Genomic DNA, 19,432 nt, shown 5'->3' on the forward strand with positions numbered 1-19,432 from the left:
AATAATTAATCTTCTTTCTTTCTTTCTTTTTTTTTTTTTTTTGGTTTTTAGAGCCAGGGTTTCTCTGTGTAGCTTTGTGCCTTTCCTGGAACTCACTTGGTAGCCCAGGCTGGGCTTGAACTCACAGAGATCTGCCTGGCTCTGCCTCCCAAGTGCTGGAATTAAAAGTGTGCTAGAATTTATCAAATACATTAAGTATTTTTAAAAAAAAATAGTTTTTGAGTTTTGTTCACGGGTTTTTGGGGGATCAAATGGCATTTAGAGACCAATTTCTTTTCTTTTTAAATTTAATTTTTATTTTTTGTTTTCATTACACCCTGACCACAGTTTCCTCTTCTCCATTCCTCATATAAATCCCCCCACCCTACCTCTCTGCTCTCCCAGGTCCACTGACCTCCATTTCCTTTTAGAAAATGCAGGCCACCCAGGTATATCCATTGAACACATCATAACAATAAGCAATAAGACTAGCCCCAAACTCTCATATCAAGGCTAAATGAGGCAACCCAGCAGGAAGAAAATGGTCTCCAGAACAAGTAAAAGAGTCAGAAGTACCTCCATCATATTCATATGGATATGTCAGGAGTCCTTCAAAGACACCAAACTAACAACCATAATATATATGTAGAGGACCTAGAGCAGACCCATGCAGGGTCTCTAATTGCTAATCCAGTCTCTGTGGGCACCTATGTGGCCTATTTGATTGAAGTCTGTGGGCCATGTTCTCCTGGTATTCTTAACCTCTGTATCTCCTATATTTCTTCCTCCCCACTCTTCCATGGGGTTCCCCAAGCTCCAAATGGAAGGACCAGATTAAGATCTAACTTGGGGTCTGTCTCTGCAAAATGTTTGGCTGTGGACCTCTGCATCTGCTTCCATCAGATGCCCATGGTAGCCTCTTTGATGATAATTTGTCAAGGCACGGATCTATGAGCATAAGAATATTTTAGAAATCATTTCATTGATTGATTTATTTATCATGGGTCTCTGAGCTATGCAAGCAGGTTTGGGCATGGGCTCCCTCTAGTGGTGTGGGCCTCAAACTAGACCCTTCATTTTTCTATTGCCCCAGTGCATCTTGCAGGTGAGATTGATTTCAGGCCTATGTTTTTGGGGCTTGGTTGGGGTACCAGTCTCAACTCTCAAAGCTTTGCCTGATTACAAAGAAAGGCTGGTTCAGGCACCAAATCCTTCATTACTAGGAGACCTGACCAGAATCACCCTCACAGAATCCTAAGAGTTTCTACTGGACTGTTTCCACATCACAGCCCCCCAACAAACGTCCTCCAGTTCTAGTTGTCTCTGCTGGTATTGTGTACCTCTATCTCCCTGTCCCCCTCATCACTCCTGTTCCCATCTCGACCTGCTGAGTCCACATGTAAAACCCATTCCATTTTCCTTTCCCAGTGAGAGTCACGCATCCCTTGTTCAGTGCTCCTTGACACTCAGCCTCTCCGTGTCTGTGGGTTGTGGACTGACTTAACAGTTAATATCCACTTACAAGTAAGTGCATATAATGTTTATACTTCTGGGTCTGGATCAATCTGGGTTTATGTCATTGATTTCAACCCTTATTTTAATTATTTCCTCCCATTTACTCCTCTTGGGTGAGTTTGCTAATTTTTGTTTTAGACTTTTCAGGTGTGCTGTTTAGTTTTTAGTATGAGATCTCTCCAATTTCTTCATGTAGGCACTTAGTGCTATGAACTATTCTTAGTAAAGCTTTCCTTTGACCTGTAATTTTGGTGGTGTACATTCATTTTCACTGAGTTCTAGGAAGTTTTTAATTTTCTTTCTTCCTTTCTTCCTTTTCTTCTTCTTCATCATCATCATCATTATTGGTTTATTTTGTTTTGTTTTGTTTTTCAAGATAGAGTCTCAGTTTGTAGCCATGGCTGTCCTGGAACTTGCTCTGCAGACCAGACCTTCCTCAAACTCACAAAGATCTGCCTGCTTCTGCCTCCCAGGTTCTGGGATTAAAGGTGTGTGCCACCCTCACCCAGCTTTAATTCTTTTTTCTTTATTTTTGACTTGCCCCAATTGTCATTAAGTAAAGTATTGTTAAGTTTCCATGAGTTTGTAGAATTTCTGTTTTTCTGCTGATCTGGAAAAATAGTTTTAATCTATGATGGTCTGATACAATTCAGTGGCTTATTTCAATTTCCTTGTATCTGTTGAGACTTTCTTGTGAATAATTTTGGAGAAAGTTCTGTGAGGTGCTATGCAGAAAGTATATTCTTTTGGTTTGGGAGAAATGTTCTGTACATATCTATTAGGTCCATTTGGTTTCTAATGTCTGTTAGCTCCAACATTACTGTATTTAGTTTTTGTCTGGGTGACCTCTCTGTTGGTAAGAGTGAAGTACTGAAGTCTTTCACTATTAATGTATGATGGTCAATGTGCAATTTAAGCTTTGGTAATGTTTCCTTTACAAATATGTGTGCCCTTGCATTTAGCGTATAGATGATAAGAACTTAAATATCATCTTGGTGGGCTTTTCCTTTGATGAATATGAAGTTTCTTTTCCATTCCCTCCTGTTCAATTTTGATTTGAAATCTAATTTGCTAGATATTAGAATAGCTACACCAGCTTGCTGTTTAGGTCCATTTGCTTGAAAAAAAAAAAAGAAAGAAAAGAAAAGAAAAAGTAAAACTTTTCCAGCCATTATCCTGAGGTAATGTCTGTCTTTGATGTAGAGTTGTCTATGGTATGCAACATGATGGATCCAGTCTATGCATTTATTCTATTAATCTGTATCTTTTTATTGGGAAATAGAGTCCACTGATATTGATAGTTATCAATGACCAATGGCAGTTGAATTCTTTTTCTTTCTGTTATTGATGGTGCTGCTAGTTGCGGTGGTGGTGGTGGTAGTGGTGGTGGTGGTGTGTGTGTGTGTGTGTTTTCCTTTTTTTGGTTTTGCTAATGTGAGATTATTTGTCCCCTGTACTTTCATGGATTTAGTTAAACTCCTTGATTTAGAGTTTTCCTTTTATTTCCTAATGTAGTCCTGGATTTGTGGTAAGATATTACTTAAATTTGACTTTATTATGGAATATCTTTTTTTTCTGTAGTGATTGAAGTTTTTGGAGTATAGTAATCTCTGGTAAAATCTTAGGGTCTACAGGGTATCAGTCCAGGCCCTTCTGGCTTTTAGAGTGTCCATTAAGAAGTCAGGTGTAATGCTAATAGGTTTGTGTTTATGTGTTAACTGTTCTTTTTCTCCTGCAACTTTTAATGTTCTTTTTTTGTTCTGTGTATTTACTGTTTTGATTATTATATGGAGAAGGGACTTCCTTTTTGGGTCCATGTTTTGGGGGGTGTTCTGTAAGCTTATTGTAACTTTATAGCCATATCTTTCTTTAGGTTAAAAATATTCTTCTATGATTTTGATTAAAATATTTTCTGAGTCTTTGAACTGGAAATATTCTCCTTCTTCTCTTCCTATTATTCTTAGATTTGGTGTTCTGGTTGTGTCCCAGATTTCTTTGATGTTTTGTATCGGGAATGTTTTAACATTTATTTTCTTTCACTGTTGTATTATTTTTTTTCTATTGTATCTTCTATTCCTGAGATTCCCTTTTCCATCTCTTGTATTTCATTAGTGATACTTGTTCCTGTAGTTCCTGTTTGATTACCTAGGTTTTTCATTTCTAAATTTTTTTGTGTGTTTTCTTTACTGTTTCTATTTCCATTTTTGGGACTTGAAACTTCAATTGGTTTCCTCCAACTGTATGTTTTATCTTTGCAATCTTTCAAGGATTTATTCATTTTTTTCCAATTGTTTGATGTTGTGTTTTCACAATTGTTTTCCATGATTTCTTTATGGGATCGATCCCATCTTTTATAAGGACCTAGTCATCATCATAAAGTTGGTCATAAGGCCTTTTTCTTGTATTCCTTCTAATTTGGAGTATTTAGAGCCTGCTGTAGTAGAATAGTTGGGTTCTTCTGGTAACATATTACCTTGACTGTGGTTGATTGTTTCTTTTGCTGTTCTCTAGGCATCTGAGTTTGGGGAAATTGTAAGTCTAGGTGCTGATTTCTGAGATTGTCTTTGTTGGGTGGTTGATTTCCGTTTTGTCTCTGATCTTCTGGTCAGTGTTTCTAGTGGCTGAGCAAGGTGTTTCCACTTGAGGACTGGAATTCTGGCAACTGGAATGGTCTCTGGTAGAGCAGGGAGTCTCACCTTGTTTGGAGGTTGAAGCAAGGAAAGTAGGAAGTATGGGACTGGGAATAGTGTTGGAACACACCTAGAAAGTGAAGGAATTTGGTGGGTCATCAACCTATCTGGACTTTTGGCAGTCTCTGACATATATATATATATATATATATATATATATATATATATATATATATATATTCATGCATGTGGTGATATTTTATTTGTGCTCTAACAAATAGAACTTATCTGGGGATCAGAAGACAGAGCCAGCCACTAGATCAGAACACATAGAGGTCAGATAGTGGTGGTACACATGCCTTTAATCCTATCACTCGGGAGGCAGAGATTCGTCTAGATCTCTGTGAGTTCCAGGCCACACTGGGAACAAAGCCAGCATGGTGGTACACACCTTTAGTCCCAGCACTTGAGATCTCATGTCTTTGCTTGGGAAGGATGCATGCCTTTAATCTCTGGAAGTGATGGCAGGAAGCAGAAAGGATATGAGGCATGAGGACCAGGAACTAGAGGCCTTTTAGAAGCAGTTCAGCAGAGACAATTTTGAATGAGGATTCAGAGGCTTCCAGTCTGAGGAAACAGGACTGGTGAGGTTGGCTATGGCTTCTTCTAGTCCTCTGATCTCTCAGCTTTTACACCAATATCTGGCCCCAGGTTTTTTTTTTTATTTTAATAAGACCATTTAGCAATTTGTGTTGCACATGCGTGCCTGATGAGGGCAGAAGAGGGCAATTGATCCTGCTTTGAACTGGAGTTACAGGTGGTTGTTAGCAGCCAGGTTGGTTCTTCAAAAGTAACCCAGGTCTATTAGAAGAGTAGTCAGTGTTCTCTAACTAGTTTGTCTAAGTTCATCCAGGTAAGAAGTGTCTAAGTACTGATTTGGACATGTTTTCTCCAAAACTCAGTTGTTGCCCATGTGTTATATATTAGGTCTTAAGACCTAAAACTCTTGAGGGTATTGTGAGAAAATAGCTCTTCCTTCATTATTAGGATGAAAGGGTTATAGAATAGACTTCAAGGCCATGATCTGAGAGAGAGCACAGGGTTTTAAATGCTTTCTTATAGCATCATAAAAGGAAGCAAAGGGGGTGGAAACAGATTTTGACAGAATATCTTATCCCATAATCAATATCCTATGTTTCTGGTATCCATCCTAATGTATCAAATATACTAAATATTAAATGACATGCTTCAACTTCAGGTAATTCATTATATAATTAAAATTGTATCCTCACTAAAGTTTTTATTGGTTTATTTATTTTCTTTTTCATCTGTCTGTTTCGAGTACTCACACCTGTAAGTATGCATGTTTGTATATGTGCATTCATTTGTATGTGGGCCTATGGAAAGCTGAGTTGATGTCAGGGATTTTTCTCTACTGTTCTTCTACTTTACTAGCTAAGATATGCTCTGTCACTAAACCAGAGTTTGGTGATTATGCCAGCTAGCTCGTTGCAAGGATGCCCTATCTCTGTCTTCCAAGTCTGAAATTGATGGCAAAATGCCATGCCTATCCAGAACATCCTTGGGTTCTGAGCATGCAAAGTCCAGTCTTTATGCTTGTACAGCAATCAATAAACATGCTGAGCCATATTCACAATTCCATTAAACGTTTTTGATCATGATTTTAAAGTTATTTTATTTTATTATTTTATTGTTTATCCCACTATAAATCTTATTATTTCATAAATTTCATAATTTACATACATTCAATTATTTCTTTGCAATTTAAAATGATTTCTAAATTGTTTATTTATATAACAGAGTTTATTCTAGAGTATTTTTGACTAGTTTAGTCAAATAATGGGTATGATAGATGATAAATGGTCAGAGCTACAGAAACTCCTGATTCTCATCCTCACTTTGCCCCAGGCAAGCTGACATGTGCTGATACCTGTCAACACACATATCAGTCATTTTGTAAATACATCACTGGCTTAGTACACTTCACAGTCACTACTGATCGTATGATATTTGTTATAAGCTGAATGTGACATCCTGCTTGATGATCTTTTGTTTTTTGTGTTCTCCTTGATTAGGGTCAGTAGAGTGTTGACATTGAGTTATCATGTCATGAGGTATCTGGCCTGCTACTTCATATCTGTCACAATGCCATTATATAAAATTCTAAAAATGTCCAAATTTTTACTTCTACATAATAATGGTACTTATATTAGGTCACATCTCAAAAATAAATTTAAAATAATATAAATGAGAAAATTATTAGATTTAGCAGCATATAAAAAAGGTTGTACTATAATAACAATTATATACATTACAGTGTATTAGATGTAAACCCCTATGATATTCATATTTATTCAAAATGTTTAAACAACCCTGTATTTTATCCAAAACATCTTGGTAGTTGTCTGGGTGAAGGTATTAATATAAATTTGAAAATTTTGCTTGTATATAATGTAGCTTTTTTGGATGAGTATTGTGGTAGTTTGAACTGTGAACACAATTAGAAACACCTAGGAAGAAAAGCTTAGTAAAAGAATCACAGAAAAATCTGTCTTGATTAGGTACACATGTTAGCAATGGATTATTTTAATCAAATGAACTAAGATGGGAGCACTATCCCCCTGTTAGTGTCAACACACCCTATGCTAGATATTCAGAGATGTATGAAAGAGGAAAAAGTAGCTGGGCATTGTGTTTAACTCTAAAACTATAATACTTGTAATAGAGCCAACTTCTAGCTTTCAAATTAAACAAACACTAACTTTATCTTTGAATTTGGTACTTTCAACTAATAAGTAGTATAGCTAGAATTGTATTTATCCTCTCTTCTAAATCAACTGCAGTTACACACAAAAATATAATAAATAATAATAATAAAAAATATAAAAATGCTTATCAAACAAGGTAGAAATTTGTTCCCTGGGAGAAGAAACACAGTGAATTAAGACCTGATTTCCCAAGATTACCTCTTGGATGGAATGACAAGGCTAGCACTTTGTAAGGAAGCACAAGCCTGATTCTCCCTGTTGAGTAGATGGCAGACAATGTGGAGAGAACAGGATGACATATCTCACTGTGAGAATTAAAAAGAAGAAAAAGACAAGGCAGAAGGCAGATGAAAGGTGCAGAGTGCCTGGCTCCAGGGTTAGGGGATGATTGATTACAAAAGGTATAAAGGAATGATGAAGGTAAGGAAAAAATAGTTCAGGAAGGAAAAGAACAATGCAAAGCTCAGGGCAGCACAAAGAGTTCCTCTGTAAGGAGTCATAAAAGCTCCTCAAGCAAAGGTGATTTTTAAACCACAATTAAACCCATAAAGTAATAATTGAAATGATCAAATTATTTCCAGGCAAGTTAGCTTTGTTCCAGAGCAAACTCAATAAATGTTATAGTAGTAGTCAATATCTGCAATGCAAAACTGCATAGAATGTGACATTTAATCCAAACTTATCTGGCATACAAAAAATGGAAAAAGTATGACATGTAATAATATTAATTAATTCAATACAGCCAAGAAAATTTCTGATAAAAGCAACTATCAAGAACATTAAAAGTTACTATAAGTCTGTGATATATTAATTATCTAAAATATATTTTAAGTTCAAAAATAAATTTCCTGAAGTTAGAAAGATACCATGTATATGATAAACATATAAGAGATGGCATTAGAAGATATATTATTAAAACAAAATGGACGGCTAAACCTATCAACAAATAAACTTTGCAACAACAACAAAAAATCTAGTCAGATTGTTTTATTCCACAACACTTTACATTTTAAGGTCTGTTTTTTTAATGTAATCTATTTGTCACTAGAGTAAAACTGATGTTGCCTTTGACATTTTATGTAAATACTATGGAATGGTGAAAACTGGACAGACAACATTTGGAAAACTTGTCTACTCATGTCTCATCATGACTACACATTTCTGCTCACAAACAGTGGCTCACTTCACTTGAGGTGCAGCTAAGAGAATGCTGGTCCCTCCACTGCTAGATTCCAGTGGGAAACATGGATATGACAAGACAGGGAAACCTAAGAGTATAACATGATAGCCAGTGGGAAACCTGCTGACCCAGCATCTTTCTTCTGTGATTACACACAGAACATGCTTGAAGATTAATATTTAATATTGATTGGTTTAACTTAATTAATATTTATATTTAATTATTTGTTAGAAACTAAAGCATATTTACCATAATAGAAAAATTAGAAAAAGTTAAGTATCTGTTTTAAATCATCATTAAAACACAAGTAGAAACACATTCTAGTAACAATACTAGATAATTGGTACTATGAGAGATAAAATTAGTTTTATAGATGTCATGTCGTACCTGTATTACTTCATGTTACCATATCATTCTTCCTTAAAAATCAAGTGTGCCTTCCTTCTCACAGACAATGATGATCCACCAACATCAGTTAGAAAAGGCAATTATACAAATTTCACCTCACCCTTGAACAGCTGCATAAGCACAGACTTTGATGGAACAATTTCTCACATGGAATGGAAAGCTTTCCAAGCTTGTACTGGGCTGACAGCTATATTTACAATTCTCTCTCCCTCTTCAGACTTGTAATACATGGGGTCAGTTTTCTGTAGGGGTAAGTCCTCGGATACATTGTCCAATCCCAATTGGTCTACCCTCAACACATGTACATATGAACAACATTAAACAACTCAGCATATTGTGTATTTATGCACCATAAGATATATAATAAATACAAATTTATTTTCGGATATGAGTAAAAAAATTCCATCATTATTAAAATGTGAACTCTTAATAATTCTCATTAATAAAACCACTATAAAGGGCAGGCCCCATGCCCAGCAGCAGATGGCCAACACAAAACACTTAGTGGTATTTGCTCCACCCATGACCTTAGGCTATAGGACCTGAAGGAGGCCATGCTTTCTGCCATTGTATATGAACTCTTAAAAGGAGAGGGAGAAGGGTCACATGTTCCATCTCCCTGCACCTGCCTGTGAGGTGGATTTGCTCCCAGTCAAATCAGAGGACAACTTCAGCTGTCTATTCTGTTCTGTATTTATGAGTGTATTTCCTCAATTTATATCTTAATAAATCCCTATTACCCATTAAATAGACTCACATGGATTGACCGTAATAATTGGCACCCATATCAGAAGAGCCAATTGGTGTGAGACAGAAGAAAAACAATAATCTAAGGAACATTATTATCAAGAATCTATTTCTCTCCACACTTATTCTTGACTTCTCAGAATCCTTCCTTATATGTCATGTCATCTTTAAATCTAAACTTTCCATTTTGATACTAATAATGTTTAAGTTTTCCACAGTGAAAAATAAGTCTTCCTAATAGCAATCTCTGAAGTCTCCAGAAGGAAGATGGGGCCCCACAAGAACAACTCTGCTTGGTCCAGAGTGATGCCATTACAGCTAAGAACATTATTCAATGATCAGCTTGGTACTGAAAACTCTTCATGACAGTAATAAGATGAGATGGTCCATTATACTACACTTCTAGCCAGAATCTCAGATAATCTTATCCATTACTCTGAGACTGGCTGCATACTCTATGCCTAGTCCTATTGAGACCTAACTACCTAAGCTTTCTTACAGGATAGCACAATTCTAAGAAAATGATGCCCCTCTCACAAAAGGTTTCATTTTTCCCAGGGTTATGGATGTGAGGTTATAGGGTTGTGGGTGGAACAATAAAATGTAGACTCAATATTCTCCTTTAGAAAAGAAAAAAAGGGAATGGATAGGTATATTATATTAAGGTAGATTTTATTATCTATAATTATCAGATAAATTGATTTAGCAAACTATCAGTCTTGTATAATTTACACTGATATGGATTCTTGGATATTTAATACATATGTAAACTATTCTTATATTCCTATTTAAGACAATTTGTATATTGATACAAAAACAAAACTATATATGCTTTATTATATATATTCTTGCTCTTCTTTAAAATATTTTGTGTATTGATATAAATGTAATATTATATTTATCATACTATATGTATGTTCTGTTTAAGATACTTTGTACATTGATATATATTAAGGATACTGTTGTTATATTGCATATTGTACTATACATTTCTACCTCTGTTTATGATATTTTGTATATTATCACAATTTTGAGCTCATTATTCTTATATGGTACATCTATCTACAGACTGTTTATCTTGTTAATGAGAAACCTTAGTCCTTAGATTCTTTAGGCAGAGAAGACTTACAGAGTTATAGTCACCCATGCTTGTTATTTCTATAATTATATTAGTGAAGTTCTCCAGACTTATGGAAACATATTTCAGATGGATAGGTAATTTTCAAACACTTCATAGACCTAGAGAATATGACATTTAAATTTTTATTAAGAAATTTTCTGTTAATTTTACATGTCAACCACCGTTGCCCCTCTCCTCCCTTTTCCTGCCCCCAGACTCCCCCCCCAATCCACCCCCCCATCTCCAACTCCTCCAAGGCAAAGACTCCCATGGGGAGTCAGCAGAGCCTGGTACATTCAGTTGAGGCAGGTCCAAGCCCCTCCCCATGAACCAAGGCTGTGTAATGTAACCCACATAGGCACTGGTCTTCAAAAAGCCTGCTCATGCAGCAGGGATGGATCCTGATACCATTGCCAGTAAAGACATCAAGGGAACAGGGAGAAATGGAGAGCTAGGGAAGTTCCCAGGAATCCACAAGGATCACCTCACCTTAGACTACTAGCAATTGTGCTGATATTTTATTTGTGCTGAAATGTAGTGATATTTTATTTGTGCTTTAATAAATAAAGCATGCCTGGAGATCAGAGGAAAAATCCAGCCATAACACAGAAGTCATGAATGTTAGCACATGCCTTTAGTCCTATCACTTGGCAGGCAGGATCTCTGTCTTCTTGGTGAAAAATGGCCTGCTCATCAAAGAACTGCCCTGGCCTCAACTGCTGAAAGTATGAATGCTGTCCTTTCAGACAAGCAGGGCACAAGGAAAAGAGACAACTAAACTCTGCCAAGACAGGTAAGTTGGTCTTTCAAATTTTCTGCTTCTGAAAGTGGTCTGTCAGATGTTCTAGGCCTATGGCCAAATTGGATGCCCCCAATGATGTTGAAAATTTTTAGGTGACTGTCCAAACTGCCAGCTGTTTCTGTCTATTCTCACAAGAATTTCAGAAATTGCTTGCTTGCATTTCCCATTTCCTGGGGTATTATTATGTCCCTTCTCAGGTCTTTGATGGAGTTGAAGACTAAATAGTTACAGTTACAATCTTTTTGTATATTAGCTAGAACATATTAGTACTAGAGTTAGAATTGTCAAGATAGGACAGCTATTGGAGTAATACCAATAATTTGTCATTTACCTATGTTATGTACATTTAGCATGTTTTCTTGTTTGATGTTATTCTTGTTTGTTGTAGTTTCATTTTTGTTTATGTTATTACCCTTTGTTTTTCCTGGACAATACTTGATAATCATTTTTATTGTATGTAGCTGGAAGTTTTCCTCCAGTCCTGCCTGGCCCCGTGGTCCCAGAGTTGCTTATAAAAATAATCACTCGGAGGCTTCTGATAATTATAACTGCTTGGCCATTAGCTCAGGCTTATTACTGACCAGCTCTTACACTTAACCCATAATTCTTATTTTTGTTTATCCATGTGGCTTGGTATCTTTTCTCAGTTTTGCCTTGTCATCTTGCCTCCTCTGTGTCTGGCTGATGACTCTTGACTCAGCCTTCCTTTTCCCAGAATTCTCCTAGTTGCTCCCCTCACTTATACTTCCTGCTTGGCTACTGGCCGATCAGCATTTTATTAAATCTATTTACAAGAGCATTGTCCCACAGCAATTGTATATAGTTTGCTTGAAGTTTAGAACCTTCTTATTTAGACAAAAGGGAAAATGTAGTGGTATTTGCTTTGCCCATGACCTTGGGCTATAGGGCCCAAAGGAGGTGGTGCTTCCTGCTGTTATATGTGACATTCAAAAAGGAGTGGGAGAAGGGTCAATGCCCCATCTCCCTGCTCCTGCCTGCAAGGCAGATTTGATCCTAGTCAGATCAGAAGACAACTTCAGCTGTTTACTCCATTCTGTATTTGTGACTGTATTTCCTCAATTTATATCTTAACAAATCCCTATTACCTATTAAATTGACTCACATGGATTGATCATAATATGGTCATAATTTCTTTTAAATCTTATAGGTTGTGGTGGTTTGAATGAAAATGGCGACATAAGCTCATAAGGAGTGCCATTATTTGAAAAGATCGAAATATGGAGGCCTTGTTGGAGTAGTTGTGGTCTTGTTGGAGGAAGTATGTCACTGGGGTTGAGATTTCGCATTTCAGAGACCCAATCCAGGCCCAGGGTCTCTCACCTCTTCCTGATGCCTGCTGATCCAGATATGTAACTCATCAATTTCAGCACTGTGTCTGACTGTGTGCATCATGCTTCCTGCCATGACGGTAATGGAGCAAACCTCCGAACTGTAAGCCAGACATGATTAAATGTTTTCCTTTATAAGAGTTTCTGTGGTTGTGATGACTCTTCACAGGAATAAAATACTAAGACAGGTCTTTTGCTTATATCTTATGGTTCTCAATTTTGAGGGTTTTTATGGGGGAGGATTTCTTTTTGTGTGAGTGTGTGTGTCTTTTTATCTATATCTGCTTTTTAGGTTTTTCCTTGGACTCTTTTTTCTTCTATTTGTTTGTTTGTTTGTTTTAAACTATCCTGGTTCATTGTTTTTCTTTTATGCAATTTTATTATTGTTTTTAGATGTTTATATGTTTTACAATGAAAGAGAAAGAAGGAATGTATGTATTTGTGTGTGGGAGAGGTAGGAAAGGATCTGGGAAGAGTTGAGAAAGGGGAAACCATAATCATAATATTTTATATGAAAAATATTTTCAGTAGCTAAAAAGATTTTAAAAAGTTAATTCATCACTAGTGTATAAAATTACTAGTATTTTTACATCAACCAGTGCTTCAAAATAAAATATCAAAAATGTTATTGGATTACAAAGACAAATTTCAAAAAAATAACATAAAAATAATTAATAATGCAGATCCAAACAACTTATACATAAAAGTTCTCAGCAAATTTATTTAAGATACTAAAAATAATTATACAAATAGGGGGGAGAAAAAGAAAAAAAAAGGAGAAAATGAACTCTCCACCAAAAATAAAAAAAGCCTCACTAAAACAAAAAAACTAATATAAGACATGATTCCAGTTATTTAAAATGTAAATTAATTTCTAATGATACAACTTAACTTGAAATTATCCCATCTACATTTTGCCTCTGGACTTTTTTCTTTTCTTCTGTATATCTTACTTTTATTCTTACTCCACTGCTGGCTGTGTGACTGTGTGGCTGGCCCCTAGCATCCTCCACTCCATGTTCTCATGATGTTTCTTTTTTCATCTTCCATATTTTTCCTTCTATTTATTCTCTCTGCCTGCCAGCCCTGCCTATTCTTTCTCCTACCTCACTGTTGGCAGTTCAGCTCTTTAGTAGACCATCGTGTGTTCTAGAGAGGCAGAGTAACACAGCTTCACAGAGTTAAACAAATGCAACATAAAAGAATGCAATAAATCTTTGCATCGTGTCCCACAAGCATATGTCCCACAGCATAAACAAATGTAGCACATCTTAAAATAATATTTTACAATAGGATGTAAGAAAGTTGACATATGAAGAAGGGTGGGAGAGAGGAAGCAAATAAGGTTTTGAGGAACTTCTGCTCATATGCCCACTATTCTTGTTATACACATAGTTGTTTTATGTGTAAACATAATAAAAAATTTAAAATCATGCAATTTAAAATTGCTGAGATTAAAAATATGTTGTTATATAAATTATGTCTGCATGAAATTGTAAACTTAAATTGTCTTAATTTTGCTATGAAATAAATATGTAACTTAGAAGTTATTTTAATAGTGCAAATAAACAAGAAAATATTGAAATAAATGAAGCCTCAGTTATTATTCTTTGACAATATTTCGAACCAGTAAAATTCTATATTCTTTCTCAGAATGAAATATAGAGAAATAAATTTAAAATATTGCCTTTCAAGACTCCGTGACACTAGAGAAACTATCAAGCTTCTATTTTCCAAAAAAAATGTAATAGTTCTCATATGTTTCCTTTAGAGAAAAGACATTTCATTTCAGTTTGCTAACGGTTTCCCAAACATACCCTTTAAAACCACTTATGGATCAACTATTTTAAACAACATTAAAAGTGAAATACACTCAGAAAACAAAAAGATGAAATTACCTCATTGAAAAAAACCTTTGTCTGATTTAAATTTAACAGTGATTAAACACACCAATCATTAAATATAGTTCATGTGATAATTGTAAGGAGAGGAATTGTGGTAAGGGGTTGGCACTTCTCTGCTCTGTGGTGGCCAAAAGGGTTCTCATGGTAAGCACTTAAAATCATTCATGATCCACTGTGTTGCATTCACAGAGGTCAGGCAAAGATAACCATTAATGGCAATATTGCCTTTCCTGGTACACATTTCAAGGAGATAAAAGAGATATTGGATGTCCACTCTTCTCTTACTAAGGAGAACTATGATGAAGCAGAAACTGACTTTGAAATGCTTCCTACAGATAGCCGACAGCACAATGAAGTCCTAAAAAGGAGAAGAAATGTAATTTGTCTGTGAATGGTCTGCTTAGCATTCATTCTGATAAACTGATTTAGGTCATGGATATCTATTCCAGCTGTCTTACAGATAACTATAGATTCCTGGGAAAAGTTCTGCTACTGTATCAAAAAATTTGCTCTGATGAAAACTAACAATCTCCAGAGCCTATTTTTGACCTCACCCATGTTTTGAGCATATTTTGCAGATTCACATCTCCCATCTGACCAACAGAGAAACAGCAGATGCCATGGCTTCTGTACTCCTGATCTAGCATGCCATTGCCCCCAATCTCCTGGAACAACATTGCTGCAACCTGCCTTTCCAGATTCCTCAAGGAACAGACACCTGAGATCTCCTGCTATGTGTGCCTTGCCCTTTGTTAGTGTGAAGCAGCCTCAAGAATTCAGTGCCCTTGTTCCCCCACTTACTATCCATAGCTCACTTTTTTATAATAATCAAAATGGAGAAATGTTAGTATTCTGGCCTGACTCCCGGAAATCCACTCCTTGGAGACCCGCCCAGTGTCCTTACATATAGTCAACTTAATAAAGAGAACTGCTCCTCCCCCTTCCATTCTCATGAGGTATGCCTCTTCAACCTGGCTCCCCACCTACTCTCTCTCCCTCTTTCTTTCTGCCTCTCTATTTCCCATCTTTCTCTTCATGTCTCTATTATAATAAACATATCTCCAAGTGGACCCAATGCCTGACTATGAATGACTCGAATGTTCACATGTCACTGCCTGCCACTGCATCTGCCTGGCATGTTTCCTTGCACATGTGGAATACCCTGGCTCAGCCAGTTGGGGTCCCCTGTGCACATTATCATAAGAAATAATAAATTTGTATTTCAAGCATACATCTTACAACTGCCAGTATCCTTTTCTGAATGATTGCGGGGGTAAAATGTTTTACAAATTCTATTAGTTGAAGAAGAAACATCATAACAAAATTTCTCTCCCCTTTACAAGTGGTGGCTTGATTTTTTAACAATACCAAATAATGTATAATATATTCATATTTATATTTTTACACTGAAAACATTATAGAAATGAGAATAAAATCTATAGTGTGGACAGTATGATATATTATTTTCTATTGAAGGAAATTTGGAAATCATGACCTGTTACAAATTTTTGTATACTGGATCTTTTACATTCTAAGGTTGACCTGCTTACTACATTCCTGTGAATTCTGAGTATTTATAGATCTTGTGTCACAGACATTAGAATGGGGTACAATTTTTATCTGATTCCCTATGATGAAGCAGCGGGGATGGGCTTGGTCCTGCCTTAATTGAAAGTATCAGGCTTTATCCACTCTCCATGGGAGGCCTTACCTTTATGGAGTAGTGGATGGGGATAGGCTGGGGGGTGGAGCAGGAGGTGGGAGAATGAAGGGGGAACTGTGGTTGGTATGTAAATTGAAAAAATTTCAAATAAGTAAATAAATAAATAAAATGGGACACCAATGGGCTTGTTCTGGAATTTGGACAATGACCTCTTAAATTATGATGACTACTGTTTTGGAAATTCCAGGAGCCCTGATTACTTAGTGAATGGACCCATTCACATTCAATTGTGAACATAACATCCATCCAATAATCATCTAACTGCTACTTTCTCTGAAAATCTTGAGCTGTGCTAGTCAATATCTGTCTTTTTTTTTTTTTTTTTTTTTTTTTTTTTTTTTTTTTTGGTTTTTCGAGACAGGGTTTCTCTGTGTAGCTTTGCGCCTTTCCTGGGACTCACTTGGTAGCCCAGGCTGGCCTCGAACTCACAGAGATCCACCTGGCTCTGCCTCCTGAGTGCTGGAATTAAAGGCGTGCGCCACCACCGCCCGGCTGTCAATATCTGTCTTTAAAGAACAAGTTAAATCCAATTGTTTAACATGAAACTCCATTTTTACAGTCTGTTCCATTTGTTTCCCAGAAAAAAATGTAAAATTGTTTGGCAGTTCAAATAAAAGGCTATGGTTAGTGAAAGACAAATGACCTCATAAACAATAACATATAAATTTTGCTTTCTAATTTCTAAGAATCAGTTTGGGATTTTTCTTGTTTAAAGGCTAATATCTACAATGCTGTCACTAAATCCTTTCAAGTTACCTACACATTTGATTTTTAAACAGTCTCTCACTATGAGGCACTGGTTGATCTGGAACACTAGAGGTAAAACAGGCTGGCCACAGATTCATAGATGTCCACTTGCCTCTGTCTGTGCTAGGATAAACATATAAGCCACCATGCTCAGTGCTACACAAGAAGTATGTGTTTCAGGGGGATAGGTAGGTTTGTTTGAGGTGCTGTTTCAGTATGCAGTGGAGGCTGGCCAGAAACATACAATTCTCTTTCCTACCTCATCCTTCTGAATGTTGGGATTAAAACATGTCCACTGACATGCCTCAGTAATTGTGTTTGAGCACATTATGCCCTTCAAACACTGGATGCTGCCATTTGACTAATCACTTCTGACCAATGATCATGCAAAAAGCTGTCACATTCCATGAAGGTGGATTCTTTTTCATGGTATTAGTCAGATAAGGTTTATACTCAACTGAGCCATGCTGGATTTTTTTAAAGTTAAAATTAATATGGAAATTTTAAAAGCCTATTAATCTATTAAAAGTAAGGGTACTAATTGAATATAAATATCAAATAAATCTAAGTTGAAGAGAAAACGTAGGTTCTTTGATAAGATGAGGACAGATTTGTTGTTAAGAGTGGTTTTTGAAATATATTTTATAGCATAAACAGCAAACCCTATTTCTACATCCTATTTCATTTTGTGTTTTAATTGTGCCAAGAGTTTTGAATAATTAAAATCTAGCCATAAAAAGGAAAATATTTTAATGTGTCTGTTTTTAAAGATGACCTATAAAGAATAATAATAAAAAACTTTTTAATATATATGTAGTGTTTCTCATAATATAGATTTGTGACATGGATTTAGAAATCTAATAAAAATCAATAATTGGGGCTGTCCTCAGTCGGTTTTCTCCTTAGTCTGCTGTCTCCCTCGGAGCTGCCGGTCCTCATCTCTGAGCTTGCAGACTCGCAGATTGCATCCTGAGTGAGAAGAGGCTGGACTCGGAGTTGTCGCCTTGAGCCTTGCTTCTGAGAACTTCCAGGTACTTTGTATAACCACTGTCACAGAAGCTGTGTGTTTTCAGCACCTTTGTAAGCGATGGCTGCTATCAGGAAGAAACTGGTAAATGTTGGTGATGGAGCTTGCAGTAAGACATGCTTGCTCATAGTCTTCAGCAAGGACCAATTCCCAGAGGTTTATGTGCTCGCAGTGTTTGAAAACTATGTGGCAGATATCCAAGTGGATGGAAAGCAGGTGGAGTTGGCTTTGTGGGACACAGGAAGATTATCATCGCCTGAGGCCTCTCTCCTACCCAGACACTGACGTTATACTGATGTGTTTCTCCATCGACAGCCTTGATAGTTTAGAAAACATCCCAGAAAAATGGACTCCTGAAGTCAAGCATTTCTGTCCCAATGTGCCCATCATCCTGGTTGGGAACAAGAAGGATCTTCGGAATGATGAGCACAAAAGACAAGAGTTAGCCAAAATGAAGCAGGAGCCGGTAAAACCTGAAGAAGACAGAGATACGGCAAACAGGACAGGCGCTTTGGGGTACATGGAGTGTCCAGCAAAGACCAAACATGGAGTGAGAGAGGCGTTTGAAATGGTCACGAGAGCTGCTCTGCAAGCCAGATGTGGGAAGAAAAAATCTGGGTGCCTCATTTTGTGAAGCCTTGTGCAAGCACAGCCCTCGTGCGGTTAATTTTGAAGTGCTGTTTATTAATCTTAGTGTATGATTACTGGCCTTTTCATTTATCTATAATTTACCTAAGATTACAAATCAGAAGTCATCTTGCTACCAGTATTTAGAAGCGAACCATGACTATTAATGATATCCAACCTGTCTGCCTAGCTAGGGTCTTTCTGACACTGCTCTAACAGTCCTCTCTGTTCTTCACCTGACACCAGGTGCTAAGGCAAAGGATTTCTTAACTTCTTGCTTCTTCCTAGAAAGAAACAGTTGGTAACACTTGTGAAATAGGCTGTAACTGCTTTAAAATCAACATGTCTTGCCTCTCATCTGTCAGCTACAAGGAACTCTGATGAAGCACTACTTCAGAGCTTTCCTCCTTAACAGATCCCATTGGCAGAGCTCTGGGGAAGGCATCCAGGTTTTTGAAAACTTGCTCAGCCAGAAAGGCCCAAGTCCACGCAGCTGTGGCAGAGTCACAGTTCTGTGGTGTCATGTTAGTTACCTTATAGTTACTGTGTAATTAGTGCCACTTAATGTATGTTACCAAAAATAAAATGTGTCTACCTCAGACTAGATGTAGTATTTTTTGTATAATTGTATTTCCTAATACTGATATTTGTCATTCACACAGAAAGTGTATTGGTTTGTTTTTGTTTGCTTGCTTTTTTTTTTAAAGAAAGTATATTTGGAAATAAAGTCAGATGGAAATTTCATTTTTAAAATTCTCATTTTTTTTCACTGTTTCTAATAAAATATGGCCACATCTTCCCTATTCAATCCTATGTCATCCCAGTACCCCATTCCAGACAGGACTAAGTAAATAGGACATGGTTTCATGCCTGAGGCAGTTACTC

At 36.6% G+C, this 19,432-nt stretch overlaps 1 pseudogene; it reads left to right on the top strand.

Moving 5' to 3' along the window:
* Positions 1-17,980: 17,980 nt before the first annotated feature.
* LOC102913140 (transforming protein RhoA pseudogene) lies at positions 17,981-18,730 on the top strand (annotated as a pseudogene).
* The last annotated feature ends 702 nt before the right edge of the window (positions 18,731-19,432 follow it).

The sequence above is a fragment of the Peromyscus maniculatus genome, chromosome 11 (assembly GCF_049852395.1).
Source record: "Peromyscus maniculatus bairdii isolate BWxNUB_F1_BW_parent chromosome 11, HU_Pman_BW_mat_3.1, whole genome shotgun sequence".
Taxonomy (NCBI): domain Eukaryota; kingdom Metazoa; phylum Chordata; class Mammalia; order Rodentia; family Cricetidae; genus Peromyscus; species Peromyscus maniculatus.